At 49.7% G+C, this 16178-nt stretch overlaps 1 protein-coding gene across 2 annotated transcripts in view; it reads left to right on the forward strand.

Annotated features, from left to right (window-relative positions):
- The first annotated feature begins 4770 nt into the window (after nt 1-4770).
- Nucleotides 4771-16178, forward strand: part of MYH11 (myosin heavy chain 11) — a 125626-nt gene continuing 114218 nt past the window's right edge. For both annotated transcript variants that reach the window (XM_086692996.1, XM_086692997.1), the window contains exon 1: nt 4771-4913. The gene's annotated coding sequence lies outside the window, so the exon portion shown is untranslated. The remainder of the gene's footprint in view (nt 4914-16178) is intronic.

The raw sequence follows: 16178 nt of genomic DNA on the forward strand, positions 1-16178 counted from the left end.
AGAGCACATGCAGCACTCTTTTTTTTATATTTGGAAAAAGGGAAAACCACCTATTTTCAAAAAACTAAGATTTTTATGATTTCCACAGAGGACCTTAGGTTGAGAAAAATGTACTCCAGAAATGTTTATACTCAGGATATTTGAACTGTGTCAATTAATTTATAAGCCAGTAGTTGAAGAAGGTGCATGGGCTGAGATAGCAAAAAAAAAAAAAAAAAAAAAAAAAAATCTGAATACAGAGGACCCATCAAGCTCTTGTCCTCTAACTCAAAAAACTAAATCTGGGGGCGCCTGGGTGGCGCAGTCGGTTAAGCGTCCGACTTCAGCCAGGTCACGATCTCGCGGTCCGGGAGTTCGAGCCCCGCATCAGGCTCTGGGCTGATGGCTCAGGGCCTGGAGCCTGTTTCCGATTCTGTGTCTCCCTCTCTCTCTGCCCCTCCCCCGTTCATGCTCTGTCTCTCTCTGTCCCAAAAATAAATAAACGTTGAAAAAAAAAAATTTTTTTTAAAAAAAAACTAAATCTGCATCACTGCTGGTGGTTTTCATGGGTTGTTAGGAGAAGTTCTCTTCCAGAAATACAGAGAAGTTTTAGGGGAAGACTTGGATTTACACAAAAATAGGATGGGAATTGGGACTGAAGAGGGATTTAGGAAAAGTGGAAATCTGAAACTTGGGCAGTTAAAAAACAGCAGGAACAGAGGTGGCGTTTGAAGATGATAAATTTAGCTTAGCGTATATGTTTGCATAGAGTAAACTAATAGCTTTATAATTATGTGCAAGAATGCATTTGTATATGACTCGCATGCCTGTATGATTATATAAAATTTGATGTGTTCCTTTAACCTAAAGCCAAGTGTACACAAAGGATTAACATTTGTGAGAATATGCCTTTAAAGGCATTTAGGACAATCCTCCCCAGCCACTTGGGTATTTGATTTTTGTAACAACCGTTCTGCAAGGATTGTGTGGTCTTAATTTTTTTTTTTTTTAATAAAAGGTAAAACTACCTCTAAAAAAAAATAGACCTTATTTCTTGAATATAACGTGCACAGAGTTTCCATACACCACCTATCCCCACACTCGCAGCCTCCCCCATTTTTAGCAGCACCCCCCCCCCATCAGGGTGGCACGTTTGTTCCAATCGATGGACCTGCAGTGACCACATTCTCACTCAAAGTCCATAGTTCACATTAGGATTCATTTAAGGTGCTGTTCATTCTATGGGTCTGAACAAATATATCATGACCTGTATCCACCATTATAGTATCATGCACAGTATTTTCACTGCCCTAAACGTCCTGTGTTCTGCCCATTCATCCTCCCTCCCCCCAGGCCCTGGCAGCCCCAGGTCTTTTACCGTCTTCATAGTGTTGCCTTTCTCAGAATGTCAGATCTGGCATCCTGCAGTGTTTGGTCTTTACAGACCAGCTCCTTTCACGTAGGAATATGCACCTAAGACTCCTCCATGTTTTCGTGGCTTGAGAGTTGGTTTGTTTTTTAGCACCAAATAATAGTGCATCACCTCAGTGTCCCACGGTTTGTCCACTCACCTGCTGAAGAGCATCTTGGTCGCTTCCAAGTTTTGGCAATTCCGAACAAAGTTGCTATAAACCAAGTGCAGGCTGCAGTATGGACGTAAGCTTTCGACTCGTTTGGGTAAGTCCTAAGGAGTATGATTTGCCGCATCGTATGTCAAGAGCGTGTCTCGTTCGGGCAGGCACTGTAAAACTCCTCGAGAATTTTAGGGGCCTTCCTGATAGAGAATCTGGAGGTACGAAGGCACCATGGGTGGAAATGGATGAAGGAAAGAGCGTCGCAAGTCACTCTGCCGTGGGGTCTTGTCTTGGAGAAGTGTGGAGCCGTCATGACTGAAACAGAAGTGCCTTCTTGCAAGAGCGATCGAGCCAGGCTTGTGGCCAGGAATGACATCCCTTCATTCACAAGAAGGCACGGTCCTGTGCAAATCTTGGGCTGGAGGTCTTGAGCGCTGATACCCTTCTACATAATTAGGTCGCGAGGCACATGCAGGAGTGAACCATGCTTGACCCCGATCTTTGATATCATTAAAAACTGGGGGACAATCACATTTTTGAGCTTTTTTGCTAAAAGGAAGACTCCGAGAGAGAAATTTCCCCTCTGCCATCTTGTTTGATGAGTTTATGGAAACTCCCATTACACAGCACCTCAAAGAAAAGACAAGCCAAGGAAACCTACTGGACAGCTCTCAGAGTAACACTTTTTTTTAAAGTATTTTTCCCCCTTGATCTTAAAATAACTGGCTTTTTGAGCCATGAGAAATAAAACAGGCATTTGCTTTAATTACTGTAACAATGCACTTTTGAAGATTCAAACATCTGAGCTTTGGCACTGGACACATATTTAATGAATGACTGTCCCTGAGCACTGGTAGAACGTACCAGAAAGGTATGGAATGCTTTATATAAGGCCTTCACATATGTTGTCCTGTTTAACAACCCAGTAAGGTAGTTGAGGCAAAGATTCTGTCGCTCTGTGCTCCTCCTTGAGAAAACACAGGCTCAGTTCACGGACTATCCTGTGGCTTCAGAATAGAGAGAGAGCAGGCTTCAGAAAGCAGGAGGGCCTGAGGAAGTGATCAAGAGGGTCTGAGATACTCTGGGGAGCCGGGTGGCTGGAGGGGGGACAGGCCGGCCCTCGCCATCAGGCACCCAAGGCCTGTGGTTTCAAGTTGGCTGGGAATAATAGCTAACAGGAAGCTGCACAATGTGTCCGTTTCACATGGATCATCTCAACGACTGTTTACCAACAGCCAGGGCATAACTGCTGCTCTTCCCATCTCACAGATAGGGACGCTGAGGCACGGAGCAGTTAAAGGAATGGCTCCTGGCGGAACGGCTACAAAGGGGGCACCGGCCACTAACCTCGGAGACCTGTCTTTAGCCTGCAGGCCAATTCACCTGGGCATCTCCCTTTCCCTTTAAAGTCCTTGTGGAAGCGAATCATGGCAACGGTGGGCTCCAGTCCCATTGGGAGCCTGGACAAATCTCTTCGCTGCTCTGGGACCTCAGTTTTCTCACCTGCAAAATGGGGGTGATCAGGCAAGCCCCCTCCCCCATCCGATCCGGTTACCCAGGGAGGGGTTGTGGACCTAGGTGGGGTGCGTGCGAAGCCGGGAGCCGGGCGGGGGTCCTCCCAGCTCCTCCGACCCCCTCCCCAAGCCCTGTGGCTGGGAGTAGCTGGGGCCCACGTGGGCCCGCGCGGCGCAGTCGCAGCGGCCGGAGGCAGCGCGCCCTCCCCCGCGCCCGCCGCGCCGGGAGGCCGCTCCGCACCATATTTAGTCAGGGGGAGCGGGCAGCCCCGGGCTGGTATGCGGCGCTGGGGATTCCTGCAGGAAGGCGCCCGCGCCTGCCCTTTTTGGGTTGTCGCCCGCCCAGCGCCCCCCGCCGCGCCCGCGGAGGGAGGACCGGCCCGGGGACCCGGGGCCCGTGCGGGGCGGGGAGCGGGGCGCGCGGGTCCCCGGCCTGGCGCGGGGCCAGCCCACCGCCTCGGCTTCCTTTTATGGCCTGTGTGCGTGCGGGCGACGGAGCCCGGGAGAAGACGGAGAGCCGGGGAGAGAGCCGGCGACGGAGATCCGGAGCCAGAGACACAGGGCCAGAGATAGAGGGAGACAGTGGGAGACGTCCGGGAGAGACACAAAGCCAGAGACCGCGGGAGAGGTCGGGAGAGACACAGGCCAGAGGCAGAGGGAGACAGAGGAGAAAGTGAGAGACAGAGACATACAGAGTGACCGCAAGGCAGGAAGAAAGAGTGACGGAGAGTCACTGCATCAGAAGTATGGGAGAGAGACGAACAGATTGACAGACACAGGCAGAGGAGGGGAGGGAGGGGTCCTACGAGAGAGGGGAGCAGGGGTGAAGTTTTAAGCAGCTTCTTCATTTGCAGGAACTTCTTGGGCGGGGGAGGAAGAGTTGGGAACTTGTAAGGGCAGGGTCGCACCCGCTTTCTCTTTGCATCCTGACTCACACCTTGCAAGTTACATAAATATACCCTCCCCGACACACACACCCACACACCCATTTTTCCGCTGCAGAGACTGAGGCTCAGAGCAGGGAAGTGACTCGCCTGAGGTCAGGCAGTCAGCGAATGGCACATCGGGCCTCAAGTCCCTGCAGCAGGTTGTTGGGTCCCCCCCCCCAACTTTTTCTTGTGGGTGGAGGTGGAATAGCAAGTTGGGAAAAATAAAAACTTCCCCTTCCCAAACGATTCCCAGCCGTCGGGGGCTCCTGCCTTGCACTTTGCAAAGTTCAAAAAATCCCCTTCCTCTACCCTTCATGCAGTGCGGCCGGCCCCCTTTCCAGGCACTGGATGGCGAATAAAAGGGGGAACGGGGCTGGGAGGTGGCAATTCAGACCCCCACATTTGCCCCCTCCGAGGGGAAGGAAGAGGTTAAAATCGGGGTCGTGCACTGACTGAAGGGAGACCTTCTCAAGCATCTCCCCTCCCCGCTCCCAGACGCTGATCGCTCGGCCCCTTGCTCTGGGAATCAGAGCCTCGGTGAGTGTCCCAGAGCCGGGTTGGGGTGGGGGGGGCGGTGTGAGACACCGGCCCGAACTCTTCTGCGGGGAGCGCCACAGCCCCCTGGGTCCCCGCCAAGTGTGCGCCCCTGTCCCAGCGCCGCCGCAGGTGAGGCCAGGAACGGCACAAAACGCCGCGCTTCCCGGGCCCTGCAGGGGGCGCTGCGGAGCCAGCAGCCTGGGACCCTCCCTCCTCCTCCCCCCCGGGCCGCCTCCTCTTTCCCACCGGGGGCAGCTCCGGGTCTATAAAGACAGGCTTCCCGGGCGAGCCGGGAGATTTGGACGCCCCTGCCTGGGAGGTGTGCCAGATCTGAGCTCTCCACCCGGTTTCTTCTCCGCTGTCCCCCCAGTTGGAGATCTGTAAGTAGGGTGGTACTGGGGGGTGGGCAGCTGGGTAGGGGTCATCCTACAGGGGCTGGGGAGCAGCAAGGTGTTTCTGTTGCCATCCTTGTCATACGGTCAAGGACTCTGGTGAGGAGGTGGGGATTCACAGTTTTCATTTCTCTGCTTCATCAACCTAGGTTTTCCCCAAACCTCCATCTCCCCAGGTGGCCAACCAGAAGTGCCACCTTGGGGGTACTTGTTAAAGACAAAAATTCCGTGCTCACCTCCAGTTACACTTGAATCTCCAGAAAAACTGTACTTAAAAAAAAGGAGGAATCCCAGATGATTCTTATGAGACACATCTGGGAGATGTGATCCCTTCAAATCTCAGAGGAGCAGCTTCCATTGGCTTCTAACTTTTATTCTAGGCACAGATAAAGTACAGCTGAACTTCCCTAGAAAGTCATTTCCAATCACAGAGGCGGGCAAAGTAACGCTCTGAGTAGATTTGGAAGCCTGGCTTAATTCTGTTGAAAATGTGCTAAATCAGTGAAAAACACGTGGGCAGATGCTTCCCAGAAAAGGGAGTGCGTTTTTCATCAGTTTAGAGGATGTGTTTGTTGATCACGCTAGAGAGGGAGGGCTGGTTATGATGCAGTTGATTTATCACAGCCCAGTTTTCTTCCAGACTCCCCTCCCCCATTCCAAAGTTTAAAAAAAAAAAAAATCTTATCCAGGTTGACCCCAAGGGCTTCAAATACCCAGACAGATGGGACAGTTTCGATTTGCATCCATGGCCTGCAGGTGTGTTAAGTAAGAGTGCCCTGGGATTTCCTGTAAGTAGCTGGCACCCCTGTTGCTCTGAACGTCCCCACAAAGTGGACCAAAGTGAGAAAAAGTCTGGCTGATGTCTGTTTCAGGTTTCCCCCTGCACAGAGAGCTGGTGGGGATTTTGCTGCCTGAGGAAGGGCGCCATTCAAAGCTATGCTGATCAAGACGTTAGAGAAAATAGTTAGAAACCCAAGGAGAGGGTTTGGTTACAGTGTTAAGAACTGAGAGATTAAATGGTTAAGTGGCCAGGGTTTGGCCAAGGGAAGGCAGGTGGATTGTTAGTAAACCGATTTGCATAGTTGTGTTTTGCTTCGTCTTCCCGATTGGTTTAGTTTCCTTAAAGGTACCAATGGAGAGGTTTTTCTGTTTTGTTTGTTTTGTTTTTACAGAGAGGGAACTGGAAGGTGCTGGGCTGAAAGGCATTGGATGGCAAGGTGTAAAATAGGAGGTTGAATTTCTGTGGAAGGAAGTCTTCCCTTGGTGCTTTTCCATTGAGATAGCCACCACTGATGGGATACTTATGTACCAGGCACTGTAACGGTGTTTGATTTAATTTATCTCATTTAAATGCTGCAATGACCTTTTAAGGAGGCACCATGATGCCTGTTTAGTCAAAAGGCAGCTGAGGCTCAGGGAGGTTAAGTAACTCGCCCAGCATCACACAGCTAGCAAGTGGTGGAACCCATTCCTGGGTCTGTCTGATACCAACGCTATGTGGTCTTGACCCACCACCTTTTGTCTTTACCATGAACAAAACGTCTTTTGGAGTCAAGTTTCTGGGGGGACCAAATGCTTCCGGAAAGCAAGGGTTTATCATCTTCTCTCTGGAGAAAACATAAGCTGACCTTTTGGGAATTTAAAATAAAACGCACCGTTTGTCCCCTGGTGGTGTGGTAATCTAGCTGGGGCCGATGGGTAGACTGCCATCCCAAGAGTCTAACTCATGAACTAGACGAGCTTTCTCCAAGAAGCTTCTGGGGCTCGCCTGGTACACACCGTGGTTTTTTATTTTCGCATCTGAAATAGACGTGTTCTTCCGTACAAGGTATTTGTTATGGATTTGTTATCGTTACTTTTCTGTCCGAGGGCTGAGATTGAGGCAAACATGGCCATGTATGGTAGTGTTTTCCATGAGGCCATACCCGGCTCGCTTGCAAATTAGCGTCGTAACACAGCTTTGTTGGTCGTGACTCTGGGGGATTTCTTGGCCCTTGTCCTTCCCATTTGGGAACAAGTGGAGGAGCCCGGAGGAGAAGACATTTGGGAGGAAAGGAGGATTATTTTTCCCTGCTCCTCTCTTATTTAGAATTTTTTTTTAAATTAAAAAAAGGTTTTTAGCCACTCGGGTTTATTAAACTACTGCTTTCCAAGATAGGAGTAGAAAACAATACCTGGTGATTATCTTTGCCAGACCATATTGCACTGGCAGTGAACTAACTCCAAGGCTCCACAAGACCATAAGGATTACTGTCCAATCCTGTAACGAATTTCTCTAACACTCTTCATTCGGGGCAGGCCCCCACAGTCTCCTAATTCCGTGTCTTCCTCTGACATGGTCTCCTCTCTGTTCCCTCTTCCCGGAGCTCTGCCCCACCAAGGTTTGGCCAAACCAGCCAGTCAGAATCGTGACTTGACCGACCGTCATCCGAATTGATTCACCTCCAAGGACCTGGGTCTCCTATTCAGCATTTGGTGCTCATTACTGAATAAATCAGTTAGATTAGAACTTGTGATCTTAGGGACCTGCAGGGGAACGTTCTGGAGGCTGTTGATGTCCAGGATCAAGGAGCTGGCAGACTCGGTTCTTGGTGAGGGCACTCTTCCAGGTTCGAAGAAGGGTGCCTTCTCGCTGGGCACTCACACGGCCTTTCTTGACAGTTTTATTTTGGAGGAAGAAGGGTCTCTTCTTTCTTCAGCACATCAGGGCCAAGCAGGCGGACGCCCTGTTGGAAATTGAAATGGATTTCCGTGTAATTCTCAAATCAGATCCGTCTGAGATTTTTCCGGAAAACCAAGTCCGCTGTTAAATCCGCTGGAATCCTAGAATGTCATGAGCAAGTTTGGAAATCCTCCACACCGGACTTCACAAACCTCCATTTTCCCATCTGAAAAATGGGGGTGGGGTGGGGGAGAATAGCTCATGTTTGGTGAGCACTTTGGCCAGTTGACACGCTGAGCCCTTAACTGGCATCATGTTACCATCTTCGCAACAACCCTTGGGAGTAGATATTGTTGTTGGCCCCTTTTTACTACTGTGGTCTGAATAACTTGCTCAGGATAGCTTGACTGGCCCAGGAGGAAGACTGGATCCTGCAGATCCAGCTCTTTGTAACTCTAGAGCCCAAGGGATTACCCTGTCGGGAGGATTAAGTGGGATAATGCACACGAAGGGGGTAGCATCGCCTGGCCTCTGCCTCACTTCAGTGGGCGATTATTTACCACGTACGTGCCCAGAGACCTTAAGGATTGTGCTTCATGTGGCACAGCTGGTACTTAGCAGAACCAGAAAGCCTATCGTATGACCTTTATGTCAAGGAGAAACTTGTCCCTTATTTTCCTTTTGTGTCCTGCCTCCATAATCCCAATCCCTATTTGGCATGAAGGTGGTAGTTAGAACCTTCTACTTGAATGTGGCCACACTTGCTCCCCTACGCCAGGCACATGGCAAATTCCAGTTCTACTGGGCCATTTGTGATTCATTTCGGGCCATCATGGCATCCTGGAAGGGCTCACCTAGGAATGGGAACCTATCTGGCTTTTCAGGTGGCTCTTTGGCTCCCTGGGGTCTCTCCGCCTTCCTCCCCTGACCTTGAAACAGTTGAGCCATGGCCACACGTTGGAGGAAAGGCTGAGTTCGGAGAAGGCCAAGCGGGAATTTGCAGGAATTTTGTAAGGCTCAGGTGAGGGAGGAACTAGTTAGTGCTGTCCATTGCTCCTGCACGGGGGAGTCCTGTATCTTGAACCTGCATTAGTGATTCAAGGGTTTGGATGGAACAGCCCTCATCAAAGTCCCCAAGAAAGGGCCCACTGTTCACTCATGCAGGCTTGAACTTGCCCCATTACTATACCCGTTCCTTCCTTCCCCTGGTGAAGCGAACCGTGGAGCAGATGACGTAGAATCTCAAAAGGGGCCTCGGTCTGAGACCGCTGGGTCCTGATCTGGGGTCACGATTGCCAGTCCCCCGTCTCCTCGTAGAATGCCTGTCTCCCTGAGCCCCTTCCTCCTTGCCCTCTCGATTCTTCCTTACCCCCTAGGTGTAATCACGGTCAGTGTATTCTTGGGTGTCTTTCCAAAACTTTGCTACGTCGAATTTCCTTTTTGTCAGACAAAAAAAAACTGGCATTCCGGACATTAGGATTTTTTTCCCCACTTAATCGTAGATCTTCAACATCTTTCTCTATCGGCATGTTTTGGCATGTTTAAAAATCAGCTGTATAATCCTCTATTATTGGAAAGTACAGCTTCTTACTGAAATAACCCCTTATGGAAACATACCAGCTGCTCCCCATCACTTAGAGTGTTTCAGGGAACATCCTAGATCTATTTTGGTCTAATTACATGAATTTATCTGTAAGATCAATTCCCAGCAATGTGATGGCCAAGTCAAAGGGCACGCGCATTTAAAATGGATAGATATTGAGAAATGTCTGTCACATTCGAGACTGTACATTAATTGTAAGCACGTTATGCCAGGGCTGGAAGATAGAAAATACCCTGGGGCTTTGAGGGCCGGAAATGACCAGTTCTCTCTTTCCCAAAAGTGTTCTTCATAGGAGCTATATTGTGTCTCTTGCTAACCAAGTTCTCTTGGTAGGAGAGAAAAATAATTTCATTCTACTAACTAAAAAACTTCCTTCTGGAGTTACTTTATTTCTTAATGTTTATTTATTTTTGAGAGACACAGAGAGAGAGAGGCAGCATGAGCCGGGGAGGGGCAGAGAGAGGGGGAGACACAGAATCCAAATCAGGCTCTGGGCTCCAAGCTGTCGGCACAGAGCCCGAAGTGGGGCTTGAACTCATAAACTGTGAGATCATGACCTGAGCCAAAGTCAGACCCTTAACCGACTGAGCCACCCAGGTGCCCCGGAGTTACTTTAAACACAGTATTTAAGTCAGGGGAGATGTCTCAAAACAACAGTGAAATGGTCCACTGCTCGCCTTTTTCCTGTTAAGGTGAAGTAGGGCTTCCTTGGGATCACAGCCTGGGGAGGTGGAGGGTGGTATGATTGATGGGGGGAGTGCGGAGGGGGCCAGGCCTTGAAGCAAGCAAGAGCTTTTCTGCTAAGAGTAGATTGGGCGTCAGGTGAATCTGGGTTTAAATCTCGACTCCAGCTTTTGCAAGAGAAGGCTTTTAATTTAGTTTACTTTCCAGGACCTCTGTAATCTTACAGGAATAATAAATTATGCTCACCTTGCTGAACACTTAGGACACATAGCAAGCTGGGGTATTTAATAAATGGCCTGGCCCGATACCCCCTGAATAGAAGGGGCCCAGTAATTACAGTGGCTATTACCAATAACAGATTTAGAATCCAATTGTCTCATGCAGACAGCTTGGGGCAGAGAGAACTGATGCATCTAGGGATCCTGGACCCTCTCCTGTTTCCCTCTACACGCCCGGCTCCTTCCACACCTGCCCCAGGACTTGAACTAGTTTCTCCGATGCGGAGGTCCTTCCAGCTGGTGGACTGTGTCCTAGACCGGGCTCAGAGGGCGTTCATTTTGTCTACACGGCGCTTAAACTGTGCGATGATTTAACTTGAGTGGCGGCTGTTTCGCACCTAAAGTCAGACTTCTGGGTCGACTGCAAGCCTGGAAGTTCAGGGTCCACATACTCATGAGGTGACCCTGGCTGGAATGAAGGAGCTACCACCATCTCTAGGCGGGGTAAGAGGGCTCTCGGCCCAATTGCTTCTGCGACCCCTGTGGACACTTAGGTTTGTGTCTGTGGTCCAAGCTCTTGAGCCGGCCGCTTGGCAATAAAGTCTTCAGGGAAGCTGTCGACCAGGCGTGATGATGTGCAAATCCTATACTATTCGGGCCCTGGGGTATTTGATTCATTTTTTATTAGTGCGGAAGCAGAAAGGGCAGGATCTTTTTACCCCTGCGTCCCTCTGGGGAAGATAAAGCTGATGTTAAAACACACCAAGCTGAACGGTCTTGTGTGGTCTGATTCCAGCCCTTTGATACGGAATCACAGATCCCATAGAATGTCAGTGTCAGGCCAGCCCACTTTCTTCCCCCAGATGAAACATGCAAGGCTCAGAGGGGGAGAGTGACTTGGCCACAGGCACCCCGCGAATTCGTGGCGGAACTGGGACTTGTAACCGGGTGGTTTCACAGAGGCTGAAGAACGGCTTGTTTGTGCTGAAAGAATGAAGCTGTGTGGTGTTGGCGGGGAAATCAGGAACGCGTGCACAGCGGACACACTGAGCCGTGTCGTGTCACACGTTGCTGACCTCATAGCCACAGAGTCCTTTGTTTTCATCAAAAAGTTTGAGAGCACCGCTCGATCCCTGAAGCGTCCTTAGTGTCCATCTGTCCTTTGTAATACCCCTGCAGGTGCCCCTTCAGCCCCCGACCTCTGGGCGTCTGCGTCTTATCTTGGGATGTGTTCACTGCCCCCGTGTCACCTCCAGCAGTTGGCCTTCCAGGTTGGTGTGGACAAAGTGGTGACTGTCCTCAGCCTTAACTGTCTTCCACAGAGAGTCCTGGGTTTTCTTCTAAAGCAGTGGTTCTCACCGGGGACGATGTCGCCCCACCCCCCAGGAGACATCTGGCGATGTCCAGAGGCCTTTGGGTTGTTAAAACTGGCAGGGCCAGGGGCGCCTGGGTGGCGCAGTCAGTTAGGCGTCCGACTTCAGCCAGGTCACGATCTCGCGGTCCGGGAGTTCGAGCCCCGCGTCAGGCTCTGGGCTGATGGCTCAGAGCCTGGAGCCTGTTTCCGTATCTGTGTCTCCCTCTCTCTCTGCCCCTCCCCCGTTCATGCTGTGTCTCTCTCTGTCCCAAAAATAAATAAATGTTGAAAAAAAATTATAAAAAAAAAAAAAAAAACTGGCAAGGCCGGGGGCGCATAGGCGGCTCAGTTGGTTCAAGAGTCCGACTTCAGCTCAGGTCATGATTTCACGGTTCGTGGGTTCGAGCCCCGCGTCGGGCTCTGTTGCTGACAGCTCAGAGCCTGGAGCCTGCTTTGGATTCTGTGTCTTCCTCTCTCTCTGCCCTTCCCCCGCTCGCACTTTGTCTCTGTCCCTCTCAAAAATTAATAAACATTAAAAAAAAAAAAAAGAAACTGACAAGGGGAGGAGCTACAGGCATCTAGTAAGTACAGGACAGGGACGCTGTAAACAGCCTAGAATGCCTAAGACAGCCCCTCCCCCAACAAAGACTGACTGGCCTTCAAGCGTCCATGGTGTCAAGATTGAAAACCCCTACTTGAGGGGCACCTGGGTGGCTGAGTCGGTTAAGCATCCGGCTTCCGCTCAGGTCATGATCTCGTGGTCTGTGAGTTCGAGCCCCGCATCGGGCTCTGCACTGGTGGTGTGGAACCTGCTTGGGATTCTCTCTTTCTCTCCCTCTCTCTGCCCTTCCGCCACTTGTGCTCTCTGTCTTTGTCTCTCTCTCGCTCTCTGTTTCTCTCAAAATAAATAAATAAACTTAAAAAAAAACCCAAAAAACGAAAAACCTCCTTGGAAGTAAGGACCACAGCAGGGAACAGGAAGGAGACCAGGTTTTGTTTCCACTTAGCACAAGGAGAGTCCTCTGACTGGAACTGATCATTGCCGTTATTTTGCAAGCTACTTTTTATTTTCTTCCTCCCAGTGCCTCCCCTAATGCCCCACCTGGGACTTTTTTACCTGGTTGTCACCATCCCAGATTTTTGAAAACTCAAGGCTCTGGGTGCATGCTGAGGCACGTCCTTATAACGATTAAGCCAAATTATCCGGAGCCTTCTACACTGATCCAGGATGTTTCTCGGGTGTGCCTGTATTTCCTGTCCTCAAATGTTCTGCCTGTTTCAAAGAAGACAAAGCAGGAAAGATCACCTTGAAAATACACCTTTATTCAGATTCCACCATAGCTGGCTGTGCCATGATGGGCAAGTTACTTAACCTCTCTGTGCCTCCCTATCCTCGTCTGTAAACCAGAGTTGATGGTGCACCCTGTAGTGTTTCTGAGGGGATTAAAGGAGACCATAGCTGGTACCCAATAAAGATTTAGCGGCTCTGATTACTAATATTAATATTATTAACTTGCTAGGCTCACTACATTTTCTCAAGGGCATATTTGTGAGATTTCATCGGTGTTTGGTGGGAAAAGAAGTCTGTGGCCAAATGTTTTGGGGAGCCTTGGGTCTAAAGGAGTAAAATCGCTTTCGGGTTTTAGGACCTGACAAAGTCTTGGATGTCCTGATACTGTCCTGCCTTTCCATACACAGGTGGGGGGTGGGGATGTGGGTGGGGCAGGGGGTGGGGGGAGGGAGCACTTTGCCAGTGGATTTAACCGCAGAGTCGTTTTCTTTCGAAGAGTATCTCAATCTCCCTGAATCCCACCCAACTCCCACCCCTTAATATTTCAAGGGATTAGGGTTCCAGGGAGCACACTCTGGGAAATGCTGTTCTCGGGTGAAGCCAGGCTTCCTCTTGCCTGTGACCAAAGCAGATATGGTGCATCGTAACAGTCAGAAACAGCAAAGCCCTGAGAAGCCAGCCAGCTTCTCTGTCTCCTTTTTTGGACAGAGACGGACTCTTTACACTCGGTCTTGTTTGTGTTTTTGATTCTTAGATTAGACAGAGTTCCTGGCGACGGGGATTCCTATGTCCTTGTATTTTTCTGTTGTGTTTTTTGGTGTTTTTCTCACTTTTAAGGCAGCTGACCAACATTGCAATTAGAAGGAACCCAGTTCATTGACATGTTGCTCAGAACTTTCCCCCAAGCCCTCTTGAGTATATTTAGAAACTATTTTATAATTTTTATAATTTTTAGTTGATTGATTGAGTGAGTGATTGAACCGGGGAGGGGGGAGGGGTGGGGGGGGCGCGGTTAGGGGACCGAGGATCCGAAGTGGGCTCTGTGCTCACAACAGACAGCCCGATGCGGGGCTCGAACCCACCAACCGTGAGATCATGACCTGAGCTGAAATTGGATGCTTAACCGACTCAGCCACCCAGGTGCCCCTTGGTACTATTTTAAAAATGCTTCCTTGCACACTAACAAGTGTACTTAACACTATTGAACTGTGCACTCAAATGGTTAAGGTGGTCAATTTTATGTAATGTGTGTTTTAGCATAAAGAAGAAAAAAGGAAACCAGAAGTTTTCATGGAAGTGAATACTTTGTATCAGAAAAGTACACGGGGCCGCCTTGGTAGCTCAGCGGGTTAAGTGTCCAACTCTTGATTTCCACTCCGGTCGTATCTCCAGGTTTGGGAGTTTGAGCCCCAGATTACGCTCTGAGCTGACAGTGCAGAGCCTGCTTGGGATTTTCTCTCTGTTCTTCTCTCTCTGCCCCTCTCCCACTCTCTCTCAAAATAAATAAATAAACTTAAAAAAAAAAAAAAAAAGGCAGCAGAACATCAGCCCCGTAAGCCCCCCTCGGCTTCTGTTCTTCCAGTTAAGACATCGGACTTGTGTCACCATAGGGACATTTTTGCTTGGTTTTGAACCCTCCTATAAACAGAATCACGTAGTATGTCCTTTTTTTGCGTTTGCCTTCTTGGTTCAAATGTGCACGTGAGGCACTGTGTTGGGTACCTGCTAGGGTCGGTTCACTTATTGCAAATTCTCCGTCGAGCTTCTGCTAAGCCCATCGGGCTCACGTGGGAGGCAGAAGGGCAGGGGCTCTGGAATCAGACGTGGGCTCAGAACCTGGCTCTCTTACTGTTGAGCTGTGTGACCTCAGGCAGATGCCATCACCTCTTTGGGCCTCTGTGTCCGGATCTGTTAGGGGGAGCTGACCGTAAGGCGAGATTCCCAACAGCGTGCTGATGTTACTTGCTGACCCCGCTGTGAGTGTTGACTATCCCTGCTGGTATTCAGAAGACCTGGCCCCGGCAATGACCTACGGGCCAAGTGGGAGGTGTGTGACAGCGATATGGCTTACACACGGAAGACAGTGGCACGCAGGTGATACAGTAGCATTTTCCCTTTTTTTTTTTTTAACGTTTATTTATTTTTTGAGACAGAGAGAGACAAAGCATGAACGGGGGAGGGTCAGAGAGAGGGAGACACAGAATCTGAAACAGGCTCCAGGCTCCGAGCCATCAGCCCAGAGCCTGACGCGGGGCTCGAACTCACGGACCGTGAGATCATGACCTGAGCCAAAGTCGGCCGCTTAACCGACTGAGCCACCCAGGCGCCCCAGCATTTTTCCTTTTAAAGAAAAAGGTCAAGCGTGCAGAAGTCAATGCAACAGCGTAACCCCCCTGAGGCACCCCATCCCTCAACCCCAGGTTTGTTACTTCAGATACAACTTCTTCCCACTGGCTCTGAAAAGAAGGCACCCTAAATACATTTTAAAAGTTTACTCATTTAAGTGATCTCTACGCCCAGGGTGGGGCTCGAACTCGTGACCCCGAGATCAAGAGTTGCGTGCTCTTCTGACTGAGCCAGCCAGGCGCCCCGGAAGGGACCCTAAATAGATGGAACCACAGTGCCATTGTCACATCGAAGAATTTAACAGACTCCCTAATATAAAGGATATTGTTAATGTTGAATTTTTCTTGATTATCTCCTACATTTTTCTTTCTGGAGGCATGGGTCGGGACTTTGTTTTCTCTTACAACCGCATTCGCTTTCTCAAAACTTTCCGTGTGAGGGGTGGCTTTTTATTTTATTTTATTTTTTTAAGGTTTCTTTATTTTTTTGAGAGAGCGCAAGCAGGGGAGGGATAGAGAGAGAGGGGGACAGAGGATATAAAGCGGGCTCTGTGCTGATGGCAGAGAGCCTGGGGTGGGGCTCGAACTCATGAACCGTGAGATGGTGACCTTAGCCGAAGTCAGAAGGTCAACCGACTGAGCCACCCAGGAGCCCCAGGGGTGGCTTTTTAAAAATGTGAAATGTGCCCTTGCTTCTGATTTGCCCTGTATGTGTGCATTGTGGGGAGAGAATGTGTGTTTCTTCCCCTTCCTCTCTCCCCGGTAGTCTTTTATTGTCCTTGTCTGACTTTTTCATTGTGAAAACGTTCCAACATATGCCCAAGTAGAGAGGTCACTAGGACACCCCCCCCCCCCAAGCACCTAGCGCTCCACTTTGGTAATGATCAAACTGGGCTTTGTTTGTCTTCATCTCCCGCTTTTCCTCTGTGTCTCAGAGCACCCCCCCCCCCAACGCTTCTAGTTTATAAATTTCTCTCCTTTTTTTCTGTATGTTCTTAAAGAAATGGAGTCATTTGTCTTATGCTTTCCCACCTGTGGATTTCATTGCACCGCCCCTCCTCTTCCCCCCATGACAGTATATAGTGTGTTCCCTGTG

Source organism: Puma concolor, chromosome E3, assembly GCF_028749965.1.
Source record: "Puma concolor isolate L17-30 chromosome E3, mPumCon1.1.hap2, whole genome shotgun sequence".
NCBI classification, from domain to species: Eukaryota; Metazoa; Chordata; class Mammalia; order Carnivora; family Felidae; genus Puma; species Puma concolor.